We start from the raw sequence: 19,974 nt of genomic DNA, 5'->3' as shown, positions 1-19,974 counted from the left end.
GAGCCTCAGAGAATCAAAGGCAGAGATCAGGGCTGCACGAGTTCACGCCTCCATTTTTTTCCCAGGATGAGTTGGGAGCTGCCAGGCGAGGCACGAGTCACCCTCAGGAACTGAGCTCTCTGCTAGAATGACCCTTGAAATTTCACACCCAACCACAGTCAAGGGTAAGGCTCAGCCTCATTTGACAAATGGGAAAGTCAAGGCTTAAAGCATGATTAGATTTGCCTGAGGTCACAGAGGTGGTCCAGGGGAGAAACCAGATAAAGTTGGGCCCAGCATACTCTCCCACACACCTCCCACAGGCTTGCTATGGATGCAAACAGCACAGGAACCAGGACAGGGGTGGGGGTGGGGGTCGGTCTGGCACCGCCCCCTTTGAGCTGCGAGATCTCCCCCATCTCAGTCTCCTCATGGAAGAGGTGGGGATGGTGACAGTGACTGCCCCTCTGGAGGAAATGGCCAACCTGCACACACTCTTCCGTGATGCCACAGCCAAGGGAGCACTCACTCAGTGTGAACCGCCATGGCCATCGTTAATCATTATTATTTCCCGGTCCATTATTTTCACAAGGACATACTAATGTCCTCCCAGCCGCTTCCCTGGGGAGCCTGATGCCACCTCATCACATGCACAGGAGCCTGGGGCTCACACAGGCTCACAATGGGACTCAGGGCGCTTTTCTTCCAAACTGCTTCCTATCAGGGAGGGAAGCAGCCTTCTCCTGGAGCGAAGTCTCTGCTCTAGCAGTGACGACCCCCTGCCTGCCTCCGCTTTTAAGATCCATCTCTTACCACTTAGCAGCAGAGCCCCCTTCCGTCTCCCGGCCGACTCCACGTTCCTGCCACAACTGGAAGGCTGCAGCCTGGGCAGGGAGGAGGGAGGAAGGAAGAGGGGGTCAAGTCCTGATGAAGGGAGGCAGCAGTCGGGGGGGGGTGCAGGGTAGGGAGCAGTGGGTTCACAGCTACTTACAGACAAAGCCTCTACAGGGCTCCATGTGGACCAAGTCTTGCTCAATAGAACCCATAGGGCAATTACCCTAATCATGTGCATCTCCCAAACAGCCGTTTGATTTATTAGTGCGCCGTCTTTTCAAAATGCCGCTCTTAAATATAAATAACACTTAATCATCCAGCTGTCATTAAATTCATGTCGTATTGATTTCTTGGAGTGCCACAAATTTGAGGGCGACGGGGCTGGCGGATGTGTGCCCAAAGCCAAGAGGTGGATTAGCAGGGGGGATGGGAGGAATTGGGGGTGGGGGGTAGAAGGGGGTGTCAAAGGGAGCAAAAGAGCCCTGCTCAAGGGCTGGAGGGTCTGGGCTGGTTTCACCTTGGGTAGCGCTGGACACGAATGAAGAGAGGAGAGCAGAGCCTAGAAAGACTGGCACATCTGTTGCACAGACTCATCACAGCCTGGATCCCTGGCCGGTTTCCTGTAGGGCTGCCGTGCTATCGCTGTCCCTGGCTGAGCCACCCAACAGGTCTCCAAGGTGAGGTGGCATTGTCTGTGCAGTGCCTTCTCTGGGTGAGGATGGGGAGAAAACGACTGAAAAATGCCCCCTAGCTGGCTAGGAGGAGAGAGATTGGCGGCGATTTCTTTGCATCAAAGCCCGGTGATAACTAGGAGCTAAGAGCCGGTAATTTCCCCGCCCCCGTAGCTCGCCCACCGCTGCAGGACGGCTGCCTCCCTCGAAAGCCCCCACTTCATTCCCATCAGCCCTCATTGTGATGAAAAGGATCAGGAGGCCAAGTGTAGGCAGACTCTGCCGTGCAGATTTCCGTCTGCAGGGAGCAGGGAGCAGCGGCAGCGGGGCGAGGGAGAGGGGGCAGAGGAGGAGAAAGGAAACAAGTTGGAGGCCTCGGATTCCTCTGGAAATGTTTGCAGAGGGTCGGGGGGCATCCAGAATGAAGTGCTGGCCGGACAGAGGCGAGGCCGGGAGGACCGGATCCAGCAAGAAGGAACAGTTCATGGGCAACCCGCGCCGCGTGCTCGCAGCAGAGCCGCCCAGACCACAGCCGGGCGGCGGCGAGGATCTGCCCCCAAAAGAAGCATTCACGGTTGGGGTTTTTCGAGTGCGACTCCCTGTCGAGCGAGGAAGACCCCAGAGAACTTGAAAGGAAGGCCACAGAGGAGTGGTGGAGAATGAGAGTGACAACGTGACATGCTCCAGGGCTGGGCAAGCGAGCCAGGAAAAAATGAGATGTACAGCCAGCTCCACACAGATGTTAATTAATGCCTGCTTTGTCCTAGAAACCAAATTGGTACCTCACACTAAGTTCGGAAAGTGTGGGGATTTTTTTGAACCCACGTTAAAAAATGTTTAGCTTATCACCCGCATAATGACTGCTGGCTTAGCGTGACTATGATGGAGCCTGAGGCTTGCAAATATCTGAGAAAGGAAGAGGGGAGGAAAGGAAGCAGAGGAAGGAGCACAGGCCTACTTGGGAGACACAGCAACATTTCAGGAAGCTCTGGACCCCACCACTTGGCCCCTTCAAGGTCCCACGAGGGGATGTGTACCTGGGAGCCACCCACTGTCGCTGGAGTTCACTATTTCTGTAGAAAGCCATGTGCTACGCTACGCATACGGGGGACCTCCCTGTCCATGCACCCAAAGGGCATGCGCGGGAAACGTGTCGGTGCTGCCACAGCCCGGAAAGCAGAGGCGGGTCCCGTTGTCAACCAGTGTCACACGTGCTTGGCCGTGCTGCCCAGGTAATAACTAGGCTCTTGGAGAAGGCGTGAGTGTATCTGGGTGTGTGTGCAACACACCCACCATTCTTACAAGAATGTCTCTTCCCCCAGACAGGAGTCTCCCCCTTGTGAGAGCGTTGCTCTATTCCATCTCCCCTTCGCAGTCAATCAAAGGGCAGCTCAGAGCACACAGCAGGAATGCCACCTCCTTCTGGGGTGCTTGCCCCTCTCCTCCCCAGCCTAGCCAGAGTCCTTTGCGGGAGCTGAAAAAAGTCTGAAGAGAGCAGAGGACAGGGCCCTTCAGCTCAGCACCCATCTTCAGGATTTACAGAAGCAACCAAACCCTGTGCCCAGCACTGAGGCCCACTTGTTCGAAAGAATGTTGCTTCCTTTCCCCTAATGTTCTGGAAAACTCCCAACATATTTTTTCCCACTGGTGGGTTTGTAGGACACTCTGAATACATGATCTTGTATAGAGTACAAACTCATTCCATTTCTTGCCAAGTTGCCCAACAAGCTATGCCAAAAGGGACGGTTATAGAAACACAGAACCCTGCTACATCTATATTCAACTCCAAGATAATGTTGTATCTGAGAGCGCACATTCTTCTCCCTGCAACTGAGCCCTGAGTGAGCTGGTCTTTGACTCCCAAACGGGAAGTGTGAAAAAGCCCTTTTGGAACCCAACCACCACTCCCCGCTCCCCCCCTTGACCTCCCCCAGAAAAAGTTCTAAAATGAGCAGTCTGTGAAACTCCAACCCCAGGAGAAAGGCAAAGGACAAGCTTTAGGGAAACAGAACCTTGAACCACAGGCTTCTGGAGAGTGACTCTACAGGTCAGGAGGCACCCGGCTCTGGGAGCTGCTGCCAGACCCAAGAATGCCTGGCTTCCTTGAAGGGTGGGCACTGCCCAGGCGGTCAGGAGTGGGAGGACCCTTCTCCCTTCCTGCACTGACCCCCCGCCATTCCCCCTTCTAGTTCTATTTCTCAGACACACACCTCAAAGGCATGTGGCAGGTGTTAGGCTCAGGCACAGAGGGAGAAGCAGCGCCGCCGTGCTTTCCCTAACAGTGCTGGGGGAAGGCTAGGGAGACCCCAGTGTATGCAGGCTTGCTATTGCTCATAGAGCAGAGAGATGAGCAGGGCAGACCTTTTATGAAGGATCCGAACCCACACACTCGCCCTAGACAAGCAACACACCCAAAGCGATGCTGCCCTTCCTGCCTGCCTGAAATCCCGGCGCATTCCCGGGAAAGCAGTGCCATGCTTCAGAAAGGCGTTTGTGCTGCCTCTTACTGGGGAAACGCAGTGTCTGTTCCATATGCACCGCCCTACAGAACTGCAGCCCCATCCGCCTCTGTGGCCTCCTCCCCGCGCTCTGGGCCACCACGCTCTCCAAAGGTCTGTCTGACTCTCTGTCAGTCTGTCTCCCATTAAAATGCCAGGGTGCGCAGAGACCACGGAGTAGAGATCACACTGGGCGGGTCTCCCAAGACCATTACTTCTCCGGATTTTGCAACCAGCTAGGGATGCCAGGGGCTGGGAACTGAAAAATCGGTGGCTCAGCCTAGCGGGGTGGGAGGGAGAGACAGTAATACACAGAATCCCACCCCGAAAGTGCTGGGTAGGAGAAGTCTGAGTCTGGGAGCATCAGAGGAGAAGGAACATGGGAAATACCTGCTCCGGCCGCGCGGCACCTACGCGGGTGTCCAGGTGCGACGTGGGCAGGTGCGTGTGCGCGGCGTGTGCCCGTGTGCCTGTGTGTGTGTGTGTGCGCGCGTATGTGTGTACGTGCGTGCAGCGGGCTGGCTCCGGGGCAGCCGAGGACTTTGGACCGAGCCGGTATCTCCGCCCGCGCTGCCCTCGCCTGCCCGCCCGGCTCCTTACCTGCAAGGGCCGCTTTGCCTGCTTCAGCGGGAGCGCCGCATTGACACTGCGGATGGTGCCGGTGCCGCTGCCTCTGGCCCTCCTCTGAACGTGTGCGTGTGCGCGCGTGTGGCTGCCTCCTCCAGCCCCAGCCCCGAACGCGAATACTCCACCGAGGCACGGGGAACCCGGGGGGAGGCCAGGAGAGCGGAGGGCGAAATCAGAGCCCGCGGGGCTTGACAGCTCCTCTGGCGGCGTCCAAGGTGGGCGGAATGTCCAACAAAAAGGTCGGGCAATGCAGCTCGCTTCCAAGCACCCCTTTGCCCACCTAGCCCCGGAGCCCGAGCAGCAGCGGCTGCTCTCGGGGGCTGCGGTGGCGACGCGGGGCCGCCCCCCTTCGTCCCCACCCCCGCGGGCTGAATGTCCTTGATGCCAAGCGGGCACGGCGGCGTCACTCCGCGCCGCCCATGCTCGCCCGGTCGGGCAGCTGCCCGGGCGCGGCGAGTGCGCGGGGGACCCGCCGGGGAGCGCTCTAGGCGCCTCCGCGCGCCTCCCTGGGCAGAGGCGGCCGCCCCCCGGCCACCCGCGGCCGGCCGCGCCGCGGCTGCCCCGGCCCCCGCCGAGGGACCGGCCGGGCCGGGCCGAGGGGCCGGGGCTGGGGGGCCGCGGGAGCCGCCGGCTGCTCCCCGGGGAGCCGCGGGGCGGCGGCGGCCGCAGGCGCTGCGGCGGCGAAGAGCGCGGCCGCGGGCCGAGCCGGGCCTCCCGGGCGCGCCCCCGGCCCCCCGGGCGGGCTGCTAGCAAAGTTTGCAGGGGGCAGGGAGCAGGGCCGCCTCTGGCTCGGCCGCCGCCGGAGCTCCCGGGCTGCCTGCTGCCGCCGCGGCTCGCTGCTGCTGTGCATTGAAGCCCGGCCAAGCGCTGCAAAAACTCCAGCTGCCTGGCGCTCTCTGGGTCCTCCTCTCCTCCCTCCCGCCCTCCCCGCTTCCCTGCCTCCCTCCCTCGCCTCGCCCCCGCCCCTCCCCGCCGCCCGCCGCCCGCCGCCGCTCCCTCCCTGGCTCGCGCTGGCTGGCTCGGAGCTCGGCTGACAGCTAGACCGCCCGAGAGCGGCCGGCAGAGGGGGTAGGGGGCGCCTCCCCGCACCCCGCGCCCGCCCGGCCCGGCCGGCCCGCGCTCCCCGCTCCCACGTTTGCGGACACCAGCCTGGTCCCCACGGCCGGCACCGAGCGACCCTGCCGGCGGCGATGTGGGGCAGAGGGACGCGTACTGGTGACACTGGCGCCGGGCGCGCACTGAGGATGAGGCACACTCAGCCGCCTCGGAAGGTGCCGAGGTGGCCGCTGACGGCCGGAGGGACCCCCATGCGCCCAGAGGCGGAAACCGGCACAGGCACCCGTGCCCGATCGGGCCCGCGCCCCAGCACCCCTCACCGGGACCTGAGGACTGGAGGCCTGGGTGAGAGAGCCTGGGTGGACGAGGGCCCTAGAGCTCGCCTGGTAACCTGACTTATCCAGCGTTCATATTATTAAGAAGCCGACCTGACTCGTCTCATCTTGAAAACCCCAGACCCTAGACTACAGCAAAAACAGACAATGCCAATGTCAGGGCAGCTTCCGAAGTCCAAGGAAGAGAGGACAGTGCTGCTCCGGTTTAGACAGCGGCCTGGCAGATCACGAATATGTGAGGGTGGCGAGTGGGCAGCACAACCTCTGAAACCTCTGCCTCATCCTCCCAGGATCACACCCCGGCCGCCAAGAGACAGTGAAGGGACGGATCCTCACACTTACAGCCCCGGACACCTTCCTCACCCCCCAACAGCACAGTCCCCCAAAAGTGGCACCATCCCTTGTGCCCACCAAGGACCTCCTCACGTGGGCAATGGGCAAGGATGACCCTCTAAAGGAGCCCAAGGCTTCCTCCCTCAGGCCTGGTCTTCAACTTCCCTTTTCCCCACAGCCGGCAACTTCCCGCCCATCACGGTCCCTCCCAGCAACACATCTTCACGGAACCTTCCCGTTAGGTGGAGAGGACTGACAGAGCACGCATTTCTCCACCTTCCTGTAGGGGTTCTCTTTCCACGGAGATCAGAGTTATAAACCGGGGAAACTGAAACCAGCGGCAAGCTCACGGGCTCTACAGGCCCCAGGGCGGGCGGTGCCCTCAGGTCAGGCCTGGCCCGCCCAGAGGGGCCACCTCGCTGAAGCTTTGCCCTGGTGAGGTGGCTGCCTGGATCAGAAGGCAGAGTCAGGCCAGAGTGCAGTGGAAACCAGACGTTGGGTTGTTTGGTGAAAGGGTGTCCAGGAGACAGAGTGGAGCCCTGAGAGCCTCTGGTCCTCCGCTGAGCATCGCAGGGCCCAGAGAACAGCAGGGAGTTATCTTATTAGCTTGAGTTAATACACGGGTCTGGCTCCTCTCTTCTCAGACGCCCTGGATCCCAGACTCTAGATAAAGCCCATGCTATCAGGTTAGTTTCCGAAGTCCAGAGAAACATAACAAAGTAACTCAAGGGTGCTGCTTCTTGGACCTCCATCTGGATTTGAGGACGCCCAGGGCCAAGTGTCTCTCCAGGCAGGGCTGAGACTAGGGAGAGACAAGCCAGGCGTCCAGGAGGCCACTGGATTTTAGGAGTCGCTCACACGCAGGCTTCCTCCTGTCAGGCTGTCCTCACTCTGGTCCAGGGCCCACGGCGAGGTATCCTCTCTAAAATTGTACCCTGGGCCCATCACAGGCCTTTCCCCAGGGCTACAGCCCGTGCAGGCCCACAGAGAACCCTAATGGCTTACTTATGGAATATGGTTCTATAAAAGCGGGAGGGGGGGAGGGATCCTTTCAAATGTCTCTTTGCCACTCAGCTTTCAGGGGATGCCATAAAAATGCTGAAAGGGAGGGGGGGGAGTGAGAAAAACAGCTCGGCTTCCATTCTCAGCCATCTAGCATGTATTTTTAATACAACTTGATTTTTTTTGCTTATAGCTTGTGTGTGCACATGCACGTGTGTGTGTGTGTGTGTGTGTGTGTGTGTGTGTGTATGAGTGAGTGAATATTGCTGGTAAGCCCCAGGTTCAATTTGGGATGGATGGTTAGGAAATCAAAGACCTTTTTTGTAAGAGGTAGTAAAAGAAAAAAAAGGTATTTATTATTTTTTATCTCCTGCCTCGTGTGTGGCATCATTTATTTTCATTCAGAGAAATGAACGCCATGTGGTGCCTGAAGAGGAATAACAGGCAAATGACAGAGAAGAAGTGAGGCAAACAGCTGCCCAACAAGGGGCAGGCGAGGGGCTCCAGCCCATTCTCCTGTTGTCAGTGGGGCCCCATGACCAATGGTCTTTTCCTTCCTTCCTCTTCCATTGAACGACCCAGGTGACAGGTGTGCAGTTACAATGTCCTTGGAAGGAAGAACACAAAGGGTCAAACTAGCAACAGCGTGCGACGTGATTTTGTTCTAAATGATGATGGGCCCTTGGATTTGCTCTCTCGAGGCCGGAGATGGGTTGGGATGAGTGGGGCGCTAGCCCGGAAGTTAGAAGACCTGGGTCCTCGCCCTGGCTCTGTCCCCCACCTACTCTGCAAGCTGGGGTAGATCAGACCTTCTCGAGGACTCTTTGTCTTCTCACCTGCCCCATTTTTACCCCTTGGAGATAGTGACGTTCAAGGAAGACACTATCTACTCATGCACTTGGGAGCTGAGGTGAGGGCAGCACACACAAGGGTTGGCTCTGGCGTTTCGGAAGAACACGCCTCTTTTTCAACAGCACCACAGTGGGGGCCGGAAGGTCCTCCGTTGTCCTGCCCCGCCTCTGTGCGCACACACACTGGGACAGGCAGCCTCTGTTGTCCTTCAAAGTGGGTTTTTGCATGAGGTACAAACCCTCCCTTCTCCCACGTGGCCCCTTCCCCCTGCCAGCTGGGAGGGGCCAAGAGCTTTCTCCTGCCACAGGAGGTCTGGAAGTCACCCCCTCCTGCCACAGGAGGTCATTGCCTGGCTTACCGCCACAAGAGGGAGAAGCTAAATGGCATATGGCCGCATAAAGTCCTGTTTTCTCAGGAGGCTATTTTTGTGGCAACTTGGTTGTGGTTTATTGCGGGGTTTGAGGAGAAGAGCACAGGCTCATCTCTCAGGCTGAATAAAAGGGCAGATTTAATAGGAGAGGGGAGAAGAAATCCTTACGTTTCCCTTCACTTAGCTACCACCATTTTATTCGTCTAGGAACAGAACTGCTATTTAAGTTGATAAAAGCCAGATTTGCTCGTTAAATAAATCACCAGAGCCTGGTGGTGCTATTGAGAAATTTTTTCCCCCAATAGCTGGCCCCATGGCTGGGTTTCAGACGGTGCGCGGTGCGCTTGATGAAAAACCGCCGCAGACAGCGGCTTAAAAACCTAAATTGTGGCGCCACCTGCAGGACAGTGAAAATAGCAACATTATCCCAACTCTTCGCAGAGACTGGGAGGAAGAGCCTTCTGGGGTGATGCTGTGCTGGAGACTGGAGGCCAGGGCTCCCAAGGGAAAGGAAGGCCCCAACTCCCCCACTGATCCCTGATGTCCAGGTGTGTCACAGATGTCCACCACTCACCCCAGCAGGCTTCATTCTGCATCCTCCTGAAAGGGGCCATTTCAAGGTATCCACAGCTGCTCTCAAGATTCTCAGTCCATTGAAACAAACTTATTCATTCCTGTTTCCTAAGGGATTAAGTCAGCCGCTAACCCAAGGGTTCTATTTCCAAGACTCCAGCACATAAAAGAGTAAAGACGGGGCAGAGAAATGACTGCCCTTGGAGGAGGGTGGGGGAGGAGCATCCCTGTGTCACCGGGGTTCCCAGTAGTACTTGGTGGCTGGGTATTGTTAGTAGACCCCAACTGTCCCAGGCTTCTCCAGCCTGTGGGATCCCGAGGACACAGTGATGTTCACACTGAGTCTCATCTCCTAGCCTTCTCCTGAGCATGCAGACTTGACCTTCGCCGACAGCCACCTCCCTATCTCCGTCCAGGATGTCAGAGACGCCCCAGGGCGGCAGTGCTGAGGAACAAGTGCGATTACATCATTCTGCGCAGATCCTGTCGTGGCAGTCCACTGCCACAAGCCAGTGGCTGGAAGGACACCTCTGCATCGCCTCTACCCACCAATACTGCTAGACAAGGCCAGCCCTGCCGCTCTGCTGTGGCTTCCCAGGACATACAGGGCTCTGGTGCCAAGGCGGGGAGGATGCCCAGGCCCTCCCCGCATTCAGACGCTATGTGGACCGTGGTCATCCCAGCCCTGAAGCAGCTCCCATGGCCCAAGTCTTTAATCTCCTTCATCCGCCACCTCTCTCCAGGATTCTTCCTTCTCTTCCAGATGAGGAAGCACACTTGTCTTTTCAACTGCAGGAGGCAGAAGTTGGAGGAGGCAGGGGATGGTGAGATGTGACTTAACTGGCCAGAAAGAGCAGACAGCTCCATACCTTGCTACAACAAGAAAATATAAATGTAAACATTTCTCTGTGACTTTGCTTGGGGGTTCAGTCCCAGGAGACATGGGGTCCTGTAGCATGCCTAAATTCCAAGAACCAGTTGCCACTCATGGCATCCACATGAAGGTTCATTTTCTTTTCTTTTCTTTTTTCCAGCCACACCTGCGACACAGGGAAGTTACCAGGCTGGGGATCAAATCCGAGCCATAGCTGTGACCTATGCCACAGCTTCAGCAACACTGCATCCTTCTTACCCACTGTGCGGGGCTAGGATGGGACCTGCACAGAGACGAACCAGATCATTAACCCACTGCACCCCAGCGGGAATTCCATGAAGGCTCCATCTTGCCTCTGCCTTGTTCACCTGCCAAGTAGCTTGAGTCACTCGGCCCTTCTGATTGGGGTACAAAGAGCACAAAGGCCTCAGTTGTTTTCTGTGTAATGAAGATGGGTTTGTGCTAATAGGTTGACTATCCAATCTGGTAACACACATTTCCAGGAGGACTGCCAGGTGGTCTGAGCACAATCGGCCGAGAGACTGAGATTAACCAGCCTCTGAAGCGGCCCTGGCGATCCTCGCCAGCTGGTAGTGGCGCCCTCCCAGTCCTCTCACCCCCTGCATCAGCGCTGCCTTAGGTGACCAAGAAGAGAGGACTGCAGAAGGGACAGTGGGTGACTTCCGCTTCCGCAGGGCATCAAGGAGAGCCATGGTCCATGTTAACAGAAGGCACAGCAAGAAGAGACTGGAAACGGATAGCCCCCTCTCCCCTCCACGGCGTCCTGGAGGACTTGTTCACATCGCCCTGTCACCAACTTTGAGGAATCTCCTTAACCCCCAGCAGCCTCTGGAGACCTGGCAGTGCCTAAAGGTTGTTGGGGGCCACGGCACCCACGAGGGGTAGGAGGAAAGTGGGGGGAATAGGAAGGGTGCCTACTACTGAGCCAGCGCAGAAAGAAAGCCACAGACAGCGCCTCGGCAGGTTTCTGGGGATAGTGCACGGACCCCAGGTGGCTTCTTTCCTCCTCAACATCTCCTTCCTCTGTTTTGTTTGTTTGTTTGTTTGTTTGCTTTTTTTAAAGGGCCGCATTCATGGCACATGGAGGTTCCCAGGCTAGGAGTCTAATCGGAGCTACAGCTGCCAGCCTACACCACAGCCACAGCAGCGCGGGATCTGAGCCATGTCTGTGACCCACACCACAGCTCACGGCAATGCCGGATCCTTAATCCGCTGAGCGAGGCCAGGGATCAAACCTGCATCCTCATGGATCCTAGTCCATGAGGATCCATGTTTGTTAATGGCTGAGCCACAAAGGGAAATCATTCCTACCTCTGTTTTTAAAGGGCTTCATGGGAATTCCCTGTTGTGGCTCAGTGGAAACGGATCCAACTAGTATCCATAAGGATGCGGATTCAATCCCTGGCCTTGCTCAGGGGGTCAGGGATCTGGCGTTGCTGTGAGCTGTGGTGCAGGTCGCAGACGTGGCACAGATCCCGAGTTGTTGTGACTGTGGTGTAGGCCGGCAGCTGCAGCTCCAATTCGACCTCTAGCCTGGGAACTTCCATCTGCTGCAGGTGCGGCCCTAAAAAGCAAAATAAATAAATAACTTCGTCCCAAAGCACTCCTGTCTGTGGGCTTTGCAAATTGCTAGGCGTCCCTTACAGAGTCCCCAAGGTCACAGCCCCAAGGCTACCGTGGTGTGTGGTAGGTAAGAGCCAGGAGAGCCAACTGTGTGCATCTGTCTCCAACCCTGCATTCAGTGACACCATACTGACAGCGGAAATCAGCCATGCTGGAAATATTTACACCACGGGGATCAGCACACGCTGCAAACCAGGGCTTTTGGTTTCGTGGGGAGCCAGCTGCTAAACCTTTCCCAGCTCAGGAATGGGCAGAGCCAGTGATGGGCCAAATCAGCTCCTGGCTGACTGTGCATAGGTTCCCAGCAAACACAGCACCCACCTCAGCCCAATGTACCATCTCTATGGCCAGAGTGAGGGTTCCCTTCTGCCCATGCCTCACCTCTAGATGATGAGAAAATGTTAACACATACCCTTTCTAGCAGCTGTTTTCCCCCAATCCTGCATTTGAGGATATTTGTTGCATATTTTTGGTGCTAGATTCAAGAAGGAGAGTGACTTCCTTTCCCTGCTAGGCACACTGAGGCAAGGGAGGTTGAAGTGACTTTTCTCAGGTCACCCAGGAATCTGAGATGGAAACCTGTTAACACCTGTCAATTTGCTCTCTGCACTTCAAATTTAAGATTAATACCTTGGGTTTGGCAACAATTCTATTTTCATCCCCTCAAAGCACTGCTGTTAAAATTATGGTCCCCCCGTACCCATGCAGTAGAACACAGTGTCTATCTTAAACAAGTGAAGTAAATCTGGGTAATCTATGCTCTCAAAAAACCCCAACAAAACACAGAAAGGTACTTGTATATACATGGCCATATTTTTGAATATGGAGAATACTGCATACATATCTATATAGTTTGATATGTATATAGAACATTTTGGAAGAAAAACACTTACCGCCAGAAGCCTCAGAGTGGGAGCCAGGGTGATACATATTTTATTGCTTCATTGTATATCTTTTGTTCTTTTTGACATTTTACCCTGTGCAAGTATTACATTCTCCATTTTTTTTAAAAAAGCTAGTCAAAAGGAACAAAAAAATACTGCTGCTAAAAGCATCTTCATCACACCACTCTCTTCCCAAATCCAGCCAACCACTCCTCCACCCCATCTGTAGCATATTCAAGCTTGCCTTTGTTCTACTTTGCCACTGTCTGCTCCATCTTGCTCCTCTTCTGGGGGCGGCAGGAGGTCACAGAGCAGCCCATGGGGTTGGCATCCCTGAGAAGTGCTCGTCTCTCATTTCCTAAAGACCAGCCAGTGTCCTACTTGGCCCGAGGACTTCTGTCTGGCTCTGATTCGAGGGGGATTCCAGGAATGACCCAGAACATCCTTTCCATGCTAAAGCAAGTAACTCTAGACCAAGTCAGAGGCAGGAGGCTTTTCCACTGGGGTCAGTAAACCCATGGGCACGAATACCCAGAAATGGTACAGGCTAAACCGATGATGACGCCAGGTGGCATGCAGATGTTAGCAAGTAAAAGCTCCCAGTTGAGTTGTTGATCTCATCGGGAACTGGGTAGAAGCAGGTGAAGGACTAGAGACCGGACAACTTCATTCCAGTTTTGCAAAAGAAGAAAGTAAGGTAAGCTCTGAAAACTACAAACAAATGCGCTGGGCCCAGAGACTGGCTCAGTAAAGGGCAGACACGTGATTATTTAGGAAAGGAAAAAAAAAAATGATATGGTGAGCACTAGGAATGGGCCTGGGATTACCAGGAACCAACCCTACCAGGCTGGTCTTGTTCCCTAATTCAATAAGGTGGTGAGGTTCTCACATCAAGGAAATGTAAGAAGGAATGTCTGCCTGTCATCAAAGACTTTTTAATAAGACCCTCGAACAGGGGGGAGGCGGGGCTGGATGGCTCAACGGACTGGATGGTGAAACCCCAGAGACAGTTCTCGATTCCTTAATACAGCAGGGAGGAAGGTTTTGGGGGATCTGCATCCGAGCTCTGCTCTCAAACGAATCCTGTCCAACAGTGTCACGAAGAACGTGGATAACGATGAAGAGGACAGCTGTCATCACTTTCGTCTGTGACAGCAATAAAAATACTCGATGTAAGTATTTACAGTCTTTCTCTCCTCTAAGGGGGAAGAAACCTTGGTTTAACATTGGGCACTTCTGGTGTTAATAAGGCATTTTGATGTTGATCTGGGCACCATGCTGAGGAAGGGAAAAGTGAGAGAAGCTGAACTGACCTACATTTGAACATACATGGAGCTCTCCAGAAAGAAAAAAGATCCAGCGAGGGGGAAAGGCTCGAGCAGCAGCCTGGGAGGGGAGGCGGGGGTGAGGATGGGTGGGAGGAAGGCCGAGAGGATGGGGACCCTGCAGGGACATGAGCATCAGTCATCTAAAAGAGGGGGGTTTTAGGAAGACTTTCAGAGCGTATGATGTAATTCCTTCTTTTGATGGCTCCTCAAGAGACCAGCAGGATAAAACTTTATAAGGTTTGAATGCTTTGAAAAGGTTGATTTTGCATTTCTTTTGGATCTACCATCAGGTTGGGATGGCTCTTAAGGCAGAATCAAGAAGACCCTGTTTCATTCAGGCTACAAGCGCACGATCAAAGCCTGGCAACATAAAACAGACTTTCCGAATCCAAATATAGTTTTGCATGCTGAAATGATGGGGACATTTCTGACACAATGAAATGTAATGTGGGTGCCACAAAGGTCCTGAACGTGGGTATAGAAAACAACTTTGCAAACACAGGATCAGGGCGACGTGACCACATTTTTTTTTTTTTTTAAAGTATAAGCTAAAGTTGACAATTATCTATGTGAATCAACGGTGCGAGGCTGCCAAAGTCAACGGGCTCGCAAGCTATGTTGTTAGAGAATGGAGTCCCAAAGTACAGCCCGGCTCCACTGCAAGGTGACAGACCATGCCTGGATTACTGCAAATGGTCCCAGGCCCCATGCTTTAAGAGCGGCCAAGCCCAGAAGGCACTTCAAATCCTGTTATATTTGGAACAATCAAAGGAGCTGGTGATATCCAGCTTCAGGAAAGTAAGAATCCAGGGAATGTGACAGTTTCAAATATTCGAAGAGCCACCAAGGAGAAGAGTTGTTGAATTAGCTCTCTAACTTCAAGATATCAAAGGAGGATCAATGAAGAGAATTGATCTTATGTAGAGGTATTTCGGTCCAATATAAAGAATGTCTTTCTAACAGAGCTCTCTAAAGACAGAATAGTCTTTCTTGGGTAGGATCAAGTTTTCCACCACTTGATGTGTTCAGACAGGAAGGAGGTGATGCTTAGGGAAAGACTGAGGTTGGGGTGAAATGACCTCCGGTGTCTCATAGGGTCTGCGAATTTGGTTGTTTTGTGTTCCTTGTCACATCCTTCACAGTGCCGTGGACTTTGCTTTGACTCAGGAAATGTTTATGGAATTAAATTAGAAGCTTTGGTCAGAAAGACAGTCAGGTCCCAGAGTGAGATGCAGGCCGTGGGCAGACACAGAGCTCAGCTAAACCCCGCCTCTTCCTTGCTCTGCTCTGTACACGTCATTCACCAGACACCCCATCCTCTGCCCAGTGCTGGCCTGTATGGAACCTTTTTCCTTATCACTCACTCATTAAACGCTCAGACAATCCAGAGCTTTGAATTTTTTTTCCCCCCTTTGGCTTCCATGCCATCCTCCCTCCGTTTCTGGCTCCCCAAGTCCCCAGTCTTTTTGGAGGGGTGCCCCGATTGCTTTTCTCTCCCTCTCCCCTAGTCCCTTCCTACTCCATCAGGGGATCCCTGTTATTCCTCTATTCCTACCCCTTTAACCTCAGAGGTTTCTATAGCTACTAAGGCCCTGGCGACCAGGCCAGGGATCCTAGTGTCTCAGCAAAGCTGCAGGTAGTGGGCTCAAGGTCAACCTGTGTCAGCTCGTCCCATGGACTGTAAACCTGAGAGCTGCACAGGCTTTTGTCCAACATCTGACTACACTGCGGTCACTTGAAGACTATACATAATGACTGCTCGGTCACCTCCTGGTCTGTCTTAAATGACCTGAACAATGGCATTCTCATCCTCCCATTGGGGGAAATTAGTCCGTCATCAAATGCACCTCTCTGTGGAGTTCCCGTCGTGGCACAGCGGAAACGAATCTGACTAGGAACCATGAGGTTGCGGGTTCGATCCCTGGCCTCGCTCAGTGGGCTAAGGATCCGGCATTACCATGAGCTGTGGTGTGGGTTGCAGACGAGGCTCGGATCTGGCATTGCTGTGGCTGCGGTGTAGGCCTGCAGCTGTAGCTCTGATTAGACCCCTAGCCTGGGAACCTCCATATACTGCGGGTGTGGCTCTAAAAAGCAAAAAACAAACAAGCAAACAAACAAGCACATCAAATGGACCTCTCTGTAAAGAAGTTCAAATTTTCAGTTTGTCCCTTTGTCATTCCTAATTATGCTTCCTCCCATATTAACAGTATTATGGACACTTCATCATTTTCTTCTGTAAACAAAACTAAAGCATCCTATCTCTTCCTCTCCAGTGATTTCATCAACACCTTTCAGGCCTGGTCATCATTTCCCTTCCTGATTTGTCATGCTTATCCAGGCATAAAACAGCAGAAAGAAAGGATACATTTTAAGAATGAAAGGAAGAGTGAAGTGATAACGATGGTCACAGAGCTTTTCTTCCAAAGACAGAGACCAGGCAGCACAGATCTTCATGAGACAGAAAGGAGTTTTTCAAAATTTCATTGTAATTGTCGGGTGAAACATGCCACGGGATACTCTGTAACTCATATCATGTTTAGGATCATCCATTCAAAAAACACTTATGAAGTGCCTGCCATATGTCACTGTGCTGTGGATCAAAGCTGTTACAGGCATGGTCCCTACCTTAGGGCTTTCAGGTGAATGGGGACAATACAGTAAACAAGTAAGTGCAGCAAACACTAAGTTACGGATGCTACGATACAAGTATTCGCCAATAGGGGATTTAAAGAGGAGAGCAGCAATTCAGAAAGCAATGCTTCTTGATTCTGATCCTAACACCATATTCAAATTATAACTATTCCTTTTGTTATTCACAGTGTCTCTGCTGCGACAATATTTTTAAAATAAGACTCATCGGGGTGAGCGGTGATAACCACATTAATATATGGTCTTCTAAGTTAGAATTCTAAATGAGAGAAATTTGATGATGGTACAGTATTTACCCAGCAGTGGCATGGAACTGCTGATCACTTTGCCCTTTAGTATCCCTGCTTCATAAATATGGAAATCTTCCCAGGAATAAAACCAAGGACTCATGTGAGCAGGTAGTTCCTATCCATTCGTTCTCTTTTTTTAATGTTGAAGGTCTTACTGGCTTTGTTCTGTGATTCATTGAATCAGACAGCATCCAATCTAACAGATAAAAAGGAGCTCCCCATATATTTTTTCTTTTATTCAACTGTTACAGGAATATATGCAGAGCTCCTCCTCCGAGCCAAGTTCTAGGTTCTGGGGATAAGGTGGCACTCAAGACAGGAGGTCCCTGCTCTTGTGCAATACGTCCTGTGGATGAAGGCAAGGATGAACAAGTTAAATGAAAGAACATGATACTTTCAGGCAGTGGTTTGTTCTAGATATAATATTAGAATATGGTGTTGTCAGGGCTTTACACATGGGTTAGGAAAGGCTTCCTTGACATGATAACATCTAAGCTGAGGCTTGAAGGACAAGAAGGAACCAGCCAGGGGCAGACATGGGAAGAGGTAGGAGCCAGGACAAGGGCCCTGATGTGGAATGAAGAAGAAGAAGAAGGCAAGCTTTGGGAACCACAAAAGGGTCAGTGTGGGTAGAACTTTGCAAGGGAAAGAAATGGTACAAGCCCTTAGAAACACACATAGCACAACGGGAGATACAACCCCCAGCCTGGGAACTTCCATAGGCCGAAGGTGCCGCCCTGAAAAGCAAAAATAGAAGAAGAAGGAGGAGGAGGAGGCGGATGATTAAGGAATAGTGGGTCAGAGGAGTGCAGAGCCATTCACTGGGGTCTGTGTCAGGGTAAGAGGGGAGAAGGAGGGAATGCAGAGTAATGGAGAGACCCCAGATCTGGAATCAGAAGCCACGGGTTACAATCCCAGCTCTGGGAAAATTACCAAAACAATCTCAGCCTGAGTTTCTTCATCTATAAAATGAAGTGACAGTACCACCTCCCTGACAGGTAGGCTGTGAGGAGCAGAAACTGTCAGAGTATAAGCACTTAGCATATTCCCAAGATGCTATGGGGATGCAGGGAGAGAGTTTTATAGTAACGTCTATTTATTTTTCTGTCTTTAAAAATATATACAGTTGTGCATTTATTACAACATACATAATACATTACAATAGCCTATAAGTTATGCCTAAATAAATGTACATAGGTTGGGAGTGCTCAAAAAATTTACTGATAAGTCTCCAGGTTTTTAAAATAAATAGTTTGGAAACACTTTAAAGAACACAATGTGTTTAAAGTACTTAGCCCAGGATTGGGCAGGTATGGAGCCCTCAAAAAAGGATGGTCCCTAGCCACCTTGCAGATGTAGCAGGATTGCAATTTTTAACGGCACAAGCAGGCATCTGTCACAGTCTCTCTCAACTCCACTCTCAAAATGCTGCATATCATGTGCTCTTTTGCCACCTCAAATCCTTCTCCCAGAAAACAGGATTACAAGCAGCGCGCCACGCCAGCAGCTCCCAGGAGCCATCTTCACATAGCTTCCCTAACCCCTGGCATCTTCTTCTCTTTGGGCAGGTGGGCACTGCTCTGGAGGGTTGAGCCAAGGCAAGGGGGAGGGGAAGCCAAGCCAGCCTGGGATGAGAACTGCCGGAAGTCAAGGGCCCCTGGGAGAGGGGAGGGTTAAAACTCAAATGGGGTTTGGGTCTGTTCCGCGCAGTTCTCTCCCCCTGGCGAGACCTGCCTCCCATTAGCAGGGCCAAATGCGAAGTGCCCATATCTCCTCTTCGTCCACCCTCCTCTTCCTCCGCAGGCCCCGGGGCACTCGGGAAGAGCATTTCTCCTGCCCTGAGCATCACCCCCGCGGCAGGCACAGGTAGAGAAACAGTCACAAGGTCACTTAGCGGTTCGGCTAGAAGACACCCAGGAGTCCTGACACTGGATCAAAATCACTCTTCTCATTAAAAGCACAGAGATTAAAGCCTCCTTTATAAATATGAAGTCCTTAAATATTATCTGTTGCCATCAGCTCTGCTGGCTGGCTGTGCAGGCCTTGTTCATTTATTTAATTTAACCTTGTCTCCCACCAAAAGCTTTTGGGTTTGCCTTTAAAAACCCACACTAAATTCTCACTTAACGATTTGACCGGCTCCCCTTTAGCTCCCTTTAAACGAGCTGCCGATAAAGGAATAAACTTGCTGAAGAAATAAGAAAATAAGCCTCCTGAACACTGTAGCCCTTTATGCTGAGGCTGGCCAGGCTGAAGGCCCTCTCAAATGAATTGAGAGATAATGCTAATGGAATTACACATTGGGACTGGATCAGGGGCTGCCATAGGAAGATAAATACCAAAGCAAGGCTAAGGCATTTAATCAAAAATAAACCCCCTACATGCCCTTTTTTTCCCCTTCAGAGGAAAAAAAAAAAAAAAAGAGACCCACAAAAACCCAAGACCTTGGTTTGCCACCTATATGACTTCGCTCCCTTGATGCTATTATTCCAAATTATTTGGTTTCTGGGCGGCCCCACATTCACACACATTTGGATGCAAATTAAATTAGGAAAAGTGACCCACCACACATATGTTTACAATGATGCAAATGACACCACGGCAAACCTCTTAGAAGATAAACTGTACGGGGATTAATTCGTGGAGATGATATAGGACTTATCTGTTTTGTTTAGGCTCAATTTTAAACAAGATAAAATTGTTGGGCCCTGTGATCTGCCTGGTGAAGCTGTTTACCGCACAATTGACATGCGGTGGGGGCTGTGATGGAATAGAGATGAGCAAGTGGCAGCGGCTGGCGGTCGCCTCCTTCCCGCTCACTCCTGCTCCACCCGGGTGGTTGCATCAGGGACACGCACAGAGAGGGCCTGGGTCTGAGGCCCCAGCTTGGACTTGGGTCCCACCCCCCGCCCCCGCCCAAAAAAAAGGATCCACATAATGGTAATCTGTCATCTTTAGGGTCTCTGCTGTGTCCTGATTCGTTCTAAAATTAAAATGAACTGAGCAATACCTCTCCAGGTGACCCGTGACATCCCGGTGTACCAGAGCAGCTTTCACTAAGTCACAGAAATGGATTCTGCTTCTCTTAACCAAAAACAGGGAAGACCATCCGTGATGCACGGCAGTGGCTGCCAGGGGATGAGAAGGGTGACCACGAAGAGGTCCACCAAGGCCG

At 52.7% G+C, this 19,974-nt stretch overlaps 1 protein-coding gene and 1 long non-coding RNA gene across 6 annotated transcripts in view; one reads left to right on the top strand and one right to left on the bottom strand.

Moving 5' to 3' along the window:
- Positions 1-19,974, bottom strand: part of PLXNA4 (plexin A4) — a 502,572-nt gene that overhangs the window by 457,255 nt on the left and 25,343 nt on the right. The window contains exons 1-3 of one of the 5 annotated variants that reach the window (XM_021078938.1): positions 4,583-5,125; positions 971-1,103; positions 793-863 (exon numbers count right to left, since the gene is read on the bottom strand). The exons of 1 other annotated variant lie outside the window; for it this stretch is intronic. The gene's annotated coding sequence lies outside the window, so the exon portion shown is untranslated. 3 more of the 5 variants (XM_021078939.1, XM_021078940.1, XM_021078937.1) reach the window with 3 other exon arrangements.
- On the top strand, positions 11,584-15,247 carry LOC110257575. Its single transcript, XR_002340375.1, has 2 exons — positions 11,584-13,704; positions 14,151-15,247. It is a non-coding gene; the product is annotated as an uncharacterized LOC110257575 (long non-coding RNA).

The sequence above is a fragment of the Sus scrofa genome, chromosome 18 (assembly GCF_000003025.6).
Source record: "Sus scrofa isolate TJ Tabasco breed Duroc chromosome 18, Sscrofa11.1, whole genome shotgun sequence".
Taxonomy (NCBI): Eukaryota; Metazoa; Chordata; class Mammalia; order Artiodactyla; family Suidae; genus Sus; species Sus scrofa.
This window is presented reverse-complemented; position numbering and strand designations above follow the sequence as displayed.